At 41.0% G+C, this 15,211-nt stretch overlaps 1 pseudogene; it reads right to left on the reverse strand.

Moving 5' to 3' along the window:
- The window catches only part of LOC149221805 (uncharacterized), a 98,264-nt pseudogene that overhangs the window by 1,917 nt on the left and 81,136 nt on the right, over positions 1–15,211 (reverse strand).

The raw sequence follows: 15,211 nt of genomic DNA on the forward strand, positions 1-15,211 counted from the left end.
CCATAAACATAGACATGATCCATATGTCTAAAAATAGACATAGTCTAAAAATAGACTTGCGCCAAAAATAGCCTGCGGGCCCACTTAGTGAAGGCGACTCTTTTCACTAAGCTCCATCATCTTGTTGCAATCTCAACACTCCCTCTCGACAAGATATGGATTATCAGCAACCCCTATCCTGCCTCGGTGGTACTCGAATTTTCTCCTGGTGAGAGCCTTCGTCAGAATATCAGCATCCTGATCCTCCGTTGGAATGTACGAAAGTAACATGATCCTCCGCTGCACACAATCTCTGATATGATGGTACCTGATGTGCTTGGACCCGAAAAACCCGACCAAGATCATCCTCATCCACACAGATCTCTGCTTCTTGCTGTACCAAGAAACTACTGTCGATCTGATACTGAAGACCCCTCCTGATGTGCTCTTTCTATCTGTTGGGCTCCCTGCCCAATCTGCATCCGTGAAGCCACATAGCTTCACCTCATCCTCCTGTCTGTACCACAAACCATATCCCAATGTGCCTCTCAAGTAGCGCAATACATGCTTGCCCGCCTTCCAGAAGAGCTTGGTAGGCTTAACCATAGCTTGTGAAAGCTGGTTAACTGCATAGCATATATCAGGTCGTGTATTGACCAAATACATCAGCGACCCCACCAACTGTCGATAAACAGTGGCATCCACTTCTTCTCCCGAAGTGGCATCCTCCTTCCTCCAACCTCCAGGAAGAGGAGTATCAACAGGCTTGCAGCCATGCATGTTGAACTTCTCCAGTATCTCCCGAGCATACTTGCCCTGAGAAACAAACAGTCCACCACTGCGCTGCCATATTTCCAATCCTAGGAAATAGTGAAGGAGGCCCAAATCCTTCATCTCAAACTCTGTAGCAAGATCCTTCTTGCATGACAGTATCAACAGCTCATCACCCGTTAGAATCAAATCATCAACATACAGTACAATGATAAGCAACTTACCCTCCACCACAATCTGGTATAGGTTCGGATCCGCCTCGCTCTTGGAGAATCCAAGTCCTGTGAAATAGCTGTCTATCCGTGTGTACCAAGCACGTGGTGCTTGCTTCAACCCATACAGCGCTCTCTTGAGCCTGCACACATGCGACTCGCTGCTGAAGACTTCAAAGCCTTCGGGTTGCTCAATGTACACCTCCTCCTCAATGACTCCGTTGAGGAACGCAGTCTTCACATCCATCTGATGAATGTGCCATCCCATCTGCGCTGAGAGAGCAAGAATCGTCCGTATGGAAGAATACCTTGCGACAGGTGCAAAGGTCTCCTCATAATCGATCCCCTCAATCTGTGAAAAGCCTCGGGCAACAAATCTTGCCTTGTACTTCTCCACACTCCCGTCAGCTGCCTGCTTAACTTTGTAGATCCATCTCGAACCTACCACTGATTTCCCTTCCGGTCTAGGAACAATCTCCCATGCACTGTTTCTGACAATAGAATCATACTCTTCCACCATGGCGTCTACCCATGCGGGATCCTCCACAGCTTCCTCGAAAGAGGATGGCTCAGTCACAAAACACTTGCTCATAAGAGCCATGTATCCAGTGTACCGATCAGGTGACTGTCTCTGCCTGCGTTGGGCTGTAGGTGGTCCTACAACTTTCTCTGCATCTTGAGCCAGTCGCTCAGCTTCTGTCAAGCGCTTTCGCCCTCTGATGGTTGGCGCTGCATGAGTGGTCTCTTCCACTCCATGAACCTCGTCCTGTGGCTGATCCACGTCCTGAAGCTCATCCTTAGGAACTAATAGCTCCTCATCTGCATGCAAGTGTAGCTCCCTCTCAAGCGAACACTTCATGGCTTTCTCCTCCTGAAATTTTATATCCCGTCGCACAACAGTTTTACCACTATCTGGCAAATACACACGATAGTTGTGGGGCGTATCAGTGTACCCCACAAATATCCCAACCTCTGCAGTTGGTTCCAACTTCTTTCTGGCATCCTTCGTCACATGCATGTAAACGTTAGCACCAAAAATCCTCAAATGAGAAAGATCAGGCTTCTTACCAGAATAAGTCTCCTCAAGTGTACTCATGCCAAGTATCCTATGAGGACAACGGTTCTGCACATAAACTGCTGTATTGCATGCTTCCGCCCACAAGTGAAGGGGTAGGCCCTGATCAAGCAACATTGCCCGTGCAGCACCCACAATCGTTCTGTTCTTCCGCTCAGCTACCCCGTTCTGCTGTGGGTTATGGGGAGCTATGAGCTCTCTACGAATCCCTTCTGCCTTGTAGAAATCCTTGAACTCGTCCGAGATGTATTCACCACCATTATCGCTCCTAAGAGCCTTCACCTTCTTCCCCGACTCCTTCTCGACCAGTGCTTTGAATTCACAGAACTTTGAATATGTCTCGCTCTTCTTCTGCATGAAGAAGATCCAGCACTTACGAGAGAAATCATCAACAAAAATCACATAATACCTGTGTTTTGCTGTCGAAGCAACTGAGAAAGGTCCACACACGTCTGTGTGAATTCTCTCAAGGATCGTCGTGGCGCGACTATCCTTCTCGTGAAAGGTGGCTTTCACAAACTTCCCCAAAGTACACCCCTTGCATTGATCTGACTGCGCAAGTGTGCCTTTAGGAAGCCCTGTAGTGATCTGCTGCAGTATCTTCAAGGCTCCATGGTGAAGGTGACCCAATCTCCTGTGCCACAACTCGCCATCATCCCGGCTCACCAATCCTTCTGCCTTGCCTGCCATTGCTGCGCATCCATCTACATGCAACTGATAAAGGTTCCTCACTCGAACCCCTATCTTCCGGGTCTCACCAGTTGTCTTGCTACGCAGGAAGGCCTTTCCCTCGCTGAAAACAACATCATACCCCTTGTCTTCTAACATCGCCACTGAGATGAGATTCTTCTTCAATCCTGGAACATGCATGACTTCCTTCAATACAAAGGGTTTACCAGACTCCCTCTCAAAGGAAATGGTACCGATACCAGTCGCACTGTATCTACCATCATCACCCATCTCGATGTGCACTCCAAGATCTTTGTCCTCCAGATCAGAGAACAAATCTCTATCTCCCGTCATGTGAAAAGACGCACCACTGTCCAGAAACCACACTGATCCCATCACACTTGAAACCAAGCATGCGATCAATGAAAAATCAAGCTCAAACTGAGAAGCTAAAGCCTCTCCCCCTGCAGATCCAGCAGCTTGCTTGTTCTTCTTCTTCTGCGGACAATTTGTGGCATAGTGTCCATGCTGGTGACAGTGAAAACACTTCACCTTGGACATATCCTGCTTCTTGCCTTTCGCACCAGACTGAGAAGCTTTCTTGCTCTTCCCTTTCTTTGCTTTGGCAGCCAAAGCACAATTCTCTTCATCAGTTCCCTTTGACGAAGATCCCTCCCTGGTACTCCGCCTGATCTCCTCCTGCACAAGATCTGACCATAGTCTTTCCCATCCTGGCAACTTCTCCCGACCATTGACAGAGTCCTGATAGGAATGCCAACTCTTCGGAAGACCAAGGAGAGCCAAGCTCACCAAGTCCTCATCATCGACAGTAACCCCCACACTTCCCAGCTCATCTCGACACTGAGTGAACTTCGTGAGATACTTGGGAATACTGTCTCCCTTCTCGCATTTGATGTTTCTGAGTTTATCTTTGAGCGCCAGCTTCCTCTGATCGCTCTTGCTTTGGAATAATTCTGTTAATGATTTCCACATCAAATATGGAGTAGCCTTTCCATGGAGGCTGGACACAATGTGATCCTTCACGCCCTCCAACAGAATTCTTCGACATTTTGCGATCTTCTTTTGCCAAGCATCAGCTTGAGTAGCATCAGTAGGCTTTGGGATATCCGTATCTATGAATTCCTTCAGCCCGTTATCATCCAATACTGCCTCCATCCTGTCCTTCCATGCAATATAGTTTGAGCTGCCCTCAAGAGCATACTCCAATCGCAATCCGTTGAAAGACATCGCTGCATTGTCACCAAGAAAACACTGCTGCAAATTCGAATTCCACCAGCAACCAACTCAACTGCTTCCGATCAACCCTCGCTTGATATCCTGTAAAAATCTCTTCTACAAATCAAGCTGCTCTGATACCATGTAGAAATTTTGAATAATTTAACACATATTCAATGGAGATTATCCTGATCATGTACTAATGCGGAAAACATACACAATACATAAGCTCCTCTACGTTGATCAAGAATATAGCAGCATCAATAACAATAAAACATCAAGAGCATTCACACATTAACACAGTATGTATCACGGGGAAAGCATCTCGCTAAAAACCCCACACTATCTGTATATTAATGATTGAGTCATGTAACATTACACAGCATAATACTTCTCACAAGTATCTCCACCTCTGTTACACACAATACAGCTCAGATCTGATCTCCAAATCTCTTCCACTGCTTGCCTGCCTCCACTGCTCAATACCTGCTCAAGAACTGATGAGAATTGCTTCCCAAACTCGATTTTCACCTGCAAAATAGTCACTCACTCTTTGTGGACGTGAGCAAAGGCTAAAATGTGGGCCAAATACGTGAGCAAACTCATTGGCATACTCAATCCCTTGATTGTGCAAGATCTGATGCACAACTATAGTCACAACTGATAGCAATCTGATTCTCTACCACCTGTCCCTGTTGAACTGAACATGCACTGACATGCAACTGAGTTAACTGATGTATTCTTTAGTTGTATTATGAGTTAATAATTAGTTTAACAACTCATCATTAGTCTATCTGCAGCTAGACTAACTACAACCAGTTTAACTAAGTTAAACTGAACACAACTCCATCAACTGTACCTCCAGTCCACTAAACTCAACTCACTTGAGTTCTAACTGAAGTCATGCATGCAACAACTCAACTGACTCATAAGAAAAACGAATTTCCTTCTGACAGCTGCATGTGCCACTTCCGTAGCTCAAACTGAAGTGCTCCAAGAGAATAAGATTAAGTTTATAGTCCAAATATTATTGTGAGATAATAATATTTGACTTTTCTATTTTTGACAGCCAGTCTAAAAATAGACTTGATCACTCACACTGTGATCACTCACACTTTCATCAAAAATAGAAGTCCATCTATTTTCCCAACTTGATCAATCATCCATAAACATAGACATGATCCATATGTCTAAAAATAGACATAGTCTAAAAATAGACTTGCGCCAAAAATAGCCTGCGGGCCCACTTAGTGAAGGCGACTCTTTTCACTAAGCTCCATCATCTTGTTGCAATCTCAACACTCCCTCTCGACAAGATATGGATTATCAGCAACCCCTATCCTGCCTCGGTGGTACTCGAATTTTCTCCTGGTGAGAGCCTTCGTCAGAATATCAGCATCCTGATCCTCCGTTGGAATGTACGAAAGTAACATGATCCTCCGCAGCACACAATCTCTGATATGATGGTACCTGATGTGCTTGGACCCGAAAAACCCGACCAAGATCATCCTCATCCACACAGATCTCTGCTTCCTGCTGTACCAAGAAACTACTGTCGATCTGATACTGAAGACCCCTCCTGATGTGCTCTTTCTATCTGTTGGGCTCCCTGCTTGAATTGCCCCCTAGCTTTGTGCAATTCCAACCACCAAAGTGCACATCTTGTGGCATATCTCTGACCTGAGGCACCTATTTTCTGATAAGTTGTAAAATCCGTTTCCATGGAATACTCTGCTTCCTTTCTTGATTGATCCAGCATAAATAATGAAAGTCCAATCATTTCCTAAACACCAGCATAACGCTTCCGAGCCTTGTCAATCTTGTAGTCACTGGATAACAATCGATAATTTGAAAGAGCAAGTTCATAATCACACAACATAAAGGCATAGTCTCCCAAAATTCTGATCTGAGACTCTATCAAACTAAATGTGTAGATGGACCCATTTGAAACATCAGCAGTATCATCCTTCCCCTTATGCCATCAAAGGTTTTTAAACTGAGTTTTCAACCCCTTCCTTGTTGCTGAAACCCGTTGATTCAAGGAGTGCATTTTTTGCTGCATGTATGGGATAATATTCTTTACAGAAAATTCTTTCATGAATTCATTAATCTGTTGCAAGTCATTTCTGTTGAAACAGTGGCCTAGAATTTGGTCAAATGATGAATTATCAAAGATGATGAAACAAAAGGAGTCCAGATATCTTCTGGTAAGATCTCTTCATTTGATTGTGAAGAATTAATACATAGTAGCCTACAATCATGTGGTCCAAAAGTTCCCTTCATTTCCAATAGTATTTCATTTGCTTTGTCTACAGGTCCATCTTCAATAAAGGAAAACTGGTACTGTATTGAGTAAATGAATTTTCTTGTGCATAACGTTGCCTAGGGGCTTTCAGTCATACACTTGTTGATATGAGATATAACTAGATTAGCTTTGAAAAATCCCACTCCAACCCCTGTAGATCTTGCTTTGTCTCTTTGTACTGATGATGTTTTGTCTATTTTTGATTTTTCAGGGATAGGGGCTGTTGAACCTAGCAAGATTTGTAGGGCTGCCTGAAGAGCTGTAAAACCTTATCAACCATGTATTGAACGAACTTAATAATTTCTTCTTTAAAACAGAGTTTTGAAGAAGAACCGTCCTTCAGCATTATTAATAATGTGGATCTTGAAGTGAAACCTTATTGAAGCTCTCTTTGGCCTACAAGCATTAGTGAACACTTCTGGAGACAAAACCCTGGACTCAAGGATTAAAATGACCCTTTTTGACCAAATTGGTAATTGATGACTGCAAATGACAAGAAATGAACCTTGGTGAATTCGACTCTGACAGAAGACTGACAAGACTGAGTCTAACACTCACCACTCTAAAAAATCTCACCCCATCAAGCTCTTGAGTGTTAAAGCCTATGCCTACCTTGACCCATTGAACACCCTACAACTCTGACCTAGTTCCATAGACCAAAACTGTCCAGCTCCTCCTGATCCGGCAAAACCCCTTCAAAATCCAAATCAAAAGTTCGTGCTACTATACCTAGCCTAACATCCTTTACCCGATCCAGTCATCTTGGCTGAGATACTTACAGAGAGATCCCCCTCTTGGCCTAGTAGGGATAGCTACTTGGCTAAGTGTGTTTTGTGGTTACCCTAGCATTGCTTTGCTTGAGCCTGAGGTTCAATCCAGGTGATAACATAGTGGCGACCATACTGGGGACATAGTTTTATGTTCCTCAGCAAAATGTATCAAGTTTAGATCTGATTGTTGATGGTGGACAATGATCAGACACAGGAAGGGTGAAATCATTCACCTGGCAACTCCAAAACAGTTTTTAGATCAGATCCAAGGACTCCACTAGAGGATGAACCTAACCAGCAAAAACATGAAAGGACAATATGGAAAGATCAGGTATTCAAGTTGGAATTTCATCCAAGACATTATGTTCGTTGTTATGAATTATTTCTTCTCTTTTCCCGAGAATTTCAAGAAGGCTTTACAAAATATATTGTATTTGAGAAAATATCCTAGACCTGCATGTGATTCCTTCCCTTTGAAGATTGCGAATACAAAATATTCGCATGCCTTTGATCTTGATCAAGACCCTTCTTTCGAATCTTATGATGACCATCATCAAACTGATGAGCCTCAAGAGATCAAGAATAATTCTACAGCTTTTGTATATACTCCTATACCTTGTAAAATTTCGGATAGATACAAGCCTCTGATTTTACCTCCTATATCCCATGCTTTCCCTAAAAATCATTACCTATATTTACCAAGATTTGATGGTGAATGTGACAACATCACTGCTGAGATACATGTATTGAATTTTAAGTATTTTATTGACCTTTTTGAAGTTGACGAAGAGGATGTCAGTATTAGGATTTTTGCTCTTTCTTTGCAAAGGAAAAGTCAAGAGTTGGTTCAAAACCCTGCCTAATGTGAGCATCCCAGATTTCCAGCAGTTCGTCAAAGTTTTCCTTGACAAGTGGGTGGTTAGACAGAGCCCTTTCTTGATTCTAGAAGAGTATAACCAACTGAAAAGATAGCCAGGGGAGACAATACAACAATTTTCTACCAAATTTAACCAGGTTTATTGTTCAATGCCTATTACTATAAGACCTCCTCCTTATTCAGCTCTCTTGCACTATCGAGATGCCTTTGATCCAGAAATGGAGTTTCAGCTGAGAGACAGGAACCTTGCAACACTTGAAGAGATGCAGAACAAGGCAGTAGATGTAGAGGACAATTTGTTGATCAGAAGGGAAAAGTTGAATGAAGAAGAGGTGAAGAACATAGATCCAGAGGAATCAACATATTTAGAGGTAAAGCTCGACATTTTTGGTAAGTGCGGTGGAAGAGATGATGCAAAATATCACCACAAGGAATGAGTATGATGTTTAAGACCATGGCTTGCTGATTGAAGAAGAACAAGTGGCTGATCCAAAACATTTTATTTCTTATCCCAGTTGTCATATATCTGATAATGATTGTTTTATAAATCATCATGCAGAAGAGAGATATGTTGATCTGACATATATGCTTGATGATGTGTTTTATACTGATTATTTCCCTAAGTTTGATTATTATGATGATGATTATGTTCTCCAAACAGAAGCTAGTCTTGCAGAAAAAGCAACAGCTGGTTCGTGGAAGGAGGAAGTTCACTTTCAACAGATCGAATACAGTGATAAACCGATGCATATCAGCTATGGAAGTGAGGAGGGAAGTGTAGAAAATTTTGAAGTAAGTGAAGGATCTTTGCCTCTTTGTTTTACTTCATTTCAGTTCATCATATACAAATTTGGTACAATCGGAAATCAATCGTTGATAACTTTTGATCTGGACCATCTTGAGGGCAATGAAATCCTTGTTCAAGACTTCTCATATATATATTTGTAGCTCCCGAATGCCATTGAATGTCAAGTTGTAGATGAAGGCTTGGAAGATGGAACATATGATCAAATGATGCAAGATGATTCCGTACCATTATGTTTTGAATCATTTCGGTTTTTGAAGGGAATTTTGCATAGTTAATCTTCAATAAAGAATGAGCAGCCTATAGAAAATAATGCAATCTCATTGGAACCAATAGAAAATGGGTTGCAACAGTCTTTTCAAGTTTTTCACGATCCAATAGCTGATGTGTTGGATGATGTCTGCAGTCAAAGTCCTTCTCCATTAGCTAGCTTTGAGCTTGAAAAAAATATTGATACAAACTTGATCTGGCAGCCGATTTCTTTGTCATTTTCAGCAGTAGTCTCGTCACAAAGCTCAAATGAAAGTTTGCATTCATGGTATGAGGAGAAGCAAAGTAATCCATTAGATGAGCTAAGTCCTAGTGCACATGAATTTCAAGATCCTCATGTAGTATTTTTGGAGTCGAATAGAGAATCCATATTATTCAACCTGGGAAAATGTGGATCTGTTTACAAGTTTTCATGGTAGTTACATTTCAGTAGTTCTCTCTTCTTGCTCATAAACAAGCACTTGAGGATAATTCAAACAACAACCATATTGCTTACTTGGTTGCATTGGTTTTTCCATTTCACTTGATTAGGTGATGAATGGACCAGTTAGAGTAGGTTTTATTGAATAAGCTCCATTTTGAGAATCTTTTCCAATTTGTCAGTTATGTTTTAGTATTGATTCAGTTTTTAGTTGAGTAAAATTCAGTTTGTGTCTTTGAGTTATCAGTATTCAATCATGTATTTCAGATTGAGTTTTTCTTTACTCCATGCCCAATGGATAAGGCTACTTGGTCTACAGTATTCTTGGCACCTCCATGGAGCTACCATTGCCTATGGAGCCAATGTTAGTGTCAGTCTTTGCAACATTCCACCAGTGATCAAACATGCTCTTACAAAGTGGTCTTCGGGTGTCAAAGTCAATTTTTTGTCATTTTAGTTAGTCTTCAAGTAAAAATTTGGTCACTGGGTATTAGGTCTAGGATTTGTTTTCACTCCTTCCAAATTCTTCCATGTATGTGTTCATGTCACCATTCGGCAGAGTGTACCATCATTCAAAGAATTCTCATCATTATTTCAAGTTCCAATGGGTCATTTTACACCCTGTTTGTGCTTTAGTTGTGCTTAGGTAAGGCTTATTTCCCTCTCCTAGGGTTTTGAAGGTACTTTTTCTTGGAAGTTCAAATCATCAACAAAACTTGTATCCTGATGCTCATACACCTTCCCCCATCCTTAATATACCTTCTTAAACACTTCCCATCACTTATATCCCTCAAATTCATCATTTTCCTACAAGCCCTAGCATATTGCTATAATTTGACACTTTTCTAGGTCAGGCCTGTGTTTTTCCCTTTTGGACCCCTTCCACTCACTCAATCCTTGAAATTATACTTTCCCTTGCTTCCTAACACCCCTCCCTACTTCCCAAACATTTCTCAAGAAATTATAAGCCCATCATCCACTTCATTTCCCTTCATTTCTACAAATCTCTTGTTCCACACATCGGGATAGGTTTTATTCAAATGACATTTCTGAGAAAAACAAGATGAATTTGACAAATGTGAGAGAGGTTTGTTTCCATAATATAATCAAGAATAAAAACCACCTTCAGTTTTTACAGAGGTCTCATTGTTTTGGAGAAATGTCCAAACAATCATTTTCCACAGGAGAGTTGTTGCCCTTCTGGAGTGACCTTGGGAAAATCAATATTTCTCCAAGCTAGATTCTCCAAATGACTTTCTTGATGACTCAAATGATAACTAGACATAGAGAGATTTCTAATGAGATATCGTGATCTCAATTTGGAGTTGATAAAGATCTTCAAAATTTGACTGAAATAGAACTCTGCATTTTGGTAGCCTCATTCTGCACATTTGACCAGTCTTGGGAGATTGCGCTTTTGACAGGGCAAATGAGATCCAAATTGAAAAATTCAAGATGTTATGGAAATTAGACTCAACAAGCTTTCCAACGAGCTATCCCAAGCCCAATTTTGACACCAGTAAGGTAGTCCAAAGTGGCCTTGAAGTGGCATTGGGCTTTTGGAGACCGATGTTGTGCTTTTGGCAGATTTTCCCATTGCAAATTTACACATGCACTGCGCTGTTGGCCTGGCACTGCGCTTCTGAGCGATGGCACTATGATTTTGGAAGGAGAGACCAAAAACCTTCAAACCCTCAAACAAACTCAAAATTTCTCTTGCCCTCCATCATTACAAGTAAGTGGCCTTCTCTCACTTTGGTTTTGATTTGCAAAGCTAAATTATAAGCATCGTTTTCTATGATTAATATGAAACCCTAAAATCTCCTTAATGATGCGAAAACCCTAAATCCTCACTATTCATCCTAGAACCTAGAACTATAGTTCTAAAATTCCCCTATCCCTATTCCCCTATCACCCTATCCCTTTTTCCCTTTACCATTATTCCATATCATTCACATTTCCCTTTGTCCCTCTTTCCCAAGAGCAAATTCTCAAGCAAACAAGCCCTCCCTCTCATTTCCTACTCCATCATTAATTTTAGCCCATAAATCCATTTCCCATCCACTAACTCCTAAATAAATCTTGCTCATTCCCTTCATACATCCTCCAGCTTCGCAAACATGGACCAAGAAGACCGAGACTATGAGGAAGAGAACACAAGCAGTGACACTTCAGTAGCCAGAGCCAGACAATAAAGAAAATCACACAATGGAGGATGATAGGCTTAGGATGCTGGCTGAAGCTTCCTTAGCTCATCATAGCACATGATAATGGTTCCTCTCACCAATTTTGGGCAAGTGTAGAAGAAATTTTGTCATTTGCAAATTTTGGAATTTTATACACAGAAAAATTGCCCAGAAGCGTAGTGCCACTAGCGCTGCGCTTTTCCTAGGGGCAGCAATGTAGAAACGGTTGGAATTTTTGGAGTTGGAGCGATGAGGACATGAACCCTAGCAAGTTTCAAAGTTTTTTGGGGCAGAACTGGTCCACCAAAAGGTAAAAAAACACCTTAAAAATGACATTTCTGCCACTTTTTGGGCACACAGAAGCAGTCTTGGGAGAATTAAGTTTTGAAGGGTCAAATAAGCTTCAAATGAAGAAATTCTAGGTGTTTTGCAACTTCAACTTGAGGACCATTCTAATGAGCTATCATGGGATCAATTTGGATGCCGGGAAGGCCTCCAAAAGGGACCTCAAAGTGACCCTGCGCTTTTGGCCAGTGGCGCTGCGCTTTTGGTAGTTTTGCTCAGGGTTGCTATTTTTCTAGTTTTTTATTGTAATCATGGATTCTCTCTCATGATGGACAATTTACCAATGTAAATTATGACTTGGCATGTAATTATGATAGATAAATAGTAACAGAGGGTAGATTCATTACTTTAGGAGTTAGTTCGAGCTCAAATGAATCAGTTTTTCACATTTAGAGGCAAGTTGTTGAGATGCCTATATTCTTGTTTCTTGTTTAGTATCAGTTATATTAGCTCCTCATGTTAGGGATTCAACCCCTGAGGATGGGAGGAGGTTGAATAATTGCCTATATCTTCTTCTTATTTCTCATTGTAGCTATTTTTTTGGGATCCCTGTGGTATGGAGTTTTAGTACAATTTCTTCTTCTGTGATTACATGTTTATGTGTTTTATTTATGACATAAATCATTTTATTGCTTCTAGTTGAATGTTTTAAAGTTTTATAGGCATAATTAATTGCATCAATGCTCTGCCTTGGGAAACCATTCACCATCTCATGTTTTCTACAGTCTAGGAAGGATTCATGGTTTTCACATGCCCTTCTTAGATTCTCACCAGCCTAAAACATCTCACCCCATCAAGCGATTGAGTGCTAAAGCCTATGCCTACCATGCCCCATTAAACACCCTGCAATTCTGACCTACTTCCCTAGACCTAAACTGTCCATCTCCTCCTGATCCGACAAAACCCCTTCAAAATCCAAATCAAAACTTCATGCTACTATACCTAGCCTAATATCCTTTACTTGATCCCGTGATCTTGGCTTAGATCCTTACAGAGAGATCCCTCTCCTGGCCTAGTAGGGCTAGGTACTTGGCTAAGTGTGGTTTGTGGTTACCCTGGCATTGCCTTCCTTCAGCTTGAGGTTTAATCCAGGTGATAACACCTTTCCCTACACCCAGTGTTTAATAGCTCACACCAATAAAGTTAAAGCCATATTGCATGGAACAAGCTGCAATTGATCAGATCATGGACACGCAAATCAAGAACACTTACCAGCAAAAGATCCAACTGTATCAAGTTTTCAAAGCAGGGCAACTCCTTCACCAGGGGAACAAGCTCACCAGGGACCAAGTTCAGCATAATTTTCCTCATCTCAAGGAGGAAATCAACGTAATGGGGACCATTTCTTCTTAAGGGTGGAGGAATGATCTAGGTGGATATTGGTGGCCACCTACCAATTCCACTTGGACCACCACCATTGTTTCTTTCAATTTTTTAGTTTCCTTAATTATAACACAGTTTACTATTTTTAGAAGTTTTTCAGGACCTAAACTTCCGAACCCATTTTGAGGCCCTAAACGATGTTTTTTTGGCAATCTACCACCAAGAACTTTTGTTAGGTCATTTTCTTTTGTCGTAGTCCTCAGAGAGATCTTTCCAACTGGGTATCATGCATGTCAAATAGAGATAATATGACCAAGTGATGACCCCAGGAATTTGGTTGCCCAACCAGCCCCAATGGGGCCCATAAACTCTTGGTGTTACATCTCCTCGGGTTAGTGTTTTGGTTGTTTAGGGTTTTCTCTTATTGTTCAATAATAAAATGGCCCTTGAGCCTCATTGTAATGTAGTTCAAAGGCATGTAGCTACCACACTCTTCTTAGAGATAAGATATCATCGTCGAGCTAGTCTCATTTCCATACTATTTGTAAGCATATTTCATTATTTGATATTAATCAAACGAAGTGTTATTTCTACTGCATCTTTGTATTTATGGTTATATTTGTAATATTTTGTGTTCATGTTGAAATTTAGATCAATAGTAAAGATGATATGTCATGTCTAGTGGTCTAATGTGCATTGATTGTAGGTTTTGGAGAATATTTTGGCTAATTAAAGTGCAAGAACTCGAATGGAGACCAGGAAGAGGGATTCTAGGAGATAAGATCTCCCTTCTTAACTCCTCACTCAATCGAAGATTCCTCAATAAAATCTCATCAACTCGGAGATGCAAGCAGCCGACTCATGAAGTTCATTGGCAGCCAAACCAGTGATAGTTGAAGACTAGTTGATCTCAAGATTAGAGCCAAGCCTCCCTAAATTTAAGGAAGTTGTTGGTAACTTCAGTTGTATAAATCAAGAGGCCTAGGGCCTCATTAGGATTCATATTTTTTGTTCAAGATAGCTAAGAAATTTTTGAGTTGAAGCATTGTAACCAAGCATTCTTATGTATTTCTGATTTCTTTAATGAAAATGAGTAGCATTCCCTTGATTCAGCACAGAGTTGACTCAGAGGGATGAAGCTATTGGGTTAGGGCCCAACCCTAGCAGTAGAGGTTCCTCTTGTTGTATATGTATGCTTAGGTTAGCTTCATAGTTAGAGTTAAACTGATTTTGGTGTTGTTAATTTGCAAAGCATTGGTAGATTTGATTAGTTTGCTTCCATTTGTGCATAGTTCTAACCATGGAATTGTAGTGATAAGAATATATTCCAAAAAGGTTGACAACAAGTGGTTTTCACCTCATTTCTCCCTTTCAGGGATCATGGTTTGAGGAATACTTCTCATGAAGCCCAAAAACACACAATTCTTGTTTTTTGTGTAATTTAGGGTTTTCTTTCTATTTAGGTCATCTTGTAGTTTCATATGTAAGTTGCAATTGGTATTTCCTAATTTCATAAGTTTTTTACTGATTTCATATTTCTTTCATATTGGTTCCAAGCCTTTCCATGCATGAGCTTAGGAAGAAAATGGTGATAACTATGTTTTGTCTTACCTGAATACACCTTTCTTGTTTTTGATGAGTTTATATATGAATGCCAAGAATGATGTTTGGTGATTTCAAGAGTTTCTAAATTGTAGGGAGACCTCATCTCATCAGCCTCTACCCAGCCATATCCACCCATGATTGCTTAAAGTCACTAAGGTCTCAATTTGAATCCTTGTCTTATGAGGAACACTTGCCATATTTGTTGAGAAAATCCAACCATCTCAAAGATTTGGCTTGAGTCCTAAGTAAGTGCCTATCACTTCCTTGCCTTAATCCCTCCTTATTCACCTTTTCCAAGCTCCACCCCGCCTTCTGGATCACTGCCTAAGCTTTTGGCTTGTTCCTGTAGTAAAACAGGGGAT

Source organism: Pinus tabuliformis, chromosome Q (assembly GCF_031772625.1).
Source record: "Pinus tabuliformis cultivar Carrire ecotype Pingquan chromosome Q, CPIR1, whole genome shotgun sequence".
Lineage (NCBI taxonomy): Eukaryota > Viridiplantae > Streptophyta > Pinopsida > Pinales > Pinaceae > Pinus > Pinus tabuliformis.